We start from the raw sequence: 211 nt of genomic DNA on the forward strand, positions 1-211 counted from the left end.
CTCAATCTACACACAAACTGAGTGTGAGAGTTTTACTTTTAAGTATATTTACATTTTCTCAATTCTTATGGATATATTAGTTTGTTAAGAGTGTCCAAACCTGTCCACTAACCTTCAACCACCTTATCAACCTCACTAATCTTTTTCACCAACCTCCCAAGTTTGATCTTTGTTTACTACTCTTGTGTAACTTGTTTTGTTCATCATTTGC

General features: G+C 33.6%; 1 protein-coding gene across 1 annotated transcript in view; it reads left to right on the top strand.

Moving 5' to 3' along the window:
- The window catches only part of LOC119592246 (sarcolemmal membrane-associated protein-like), a gene marked incomplete in the record, with an annotated part of 84,028 nt that overhangs the window by 6,042 nt on the left and 77,775 nt on the right, over positions 1 to 211 (top strand).

The sequence above is a fragment of the Penaeus monodon genome, chromosome 29 (assembly GCF_015228065.2).
Source record: "Penaeus monodon isolate SGIC_2016 chromosome 29, NSTDA_Pmon_1, whole genome shotgun sequence".
In the NCBI taxonomy this organism is placed as follows: domain Eukaryota; kingdom Metazoa; phylum Arthropoda; class Malacostraca; order Decapoda; family Penaeidae; genus Penaeus; species Penaeus monodon.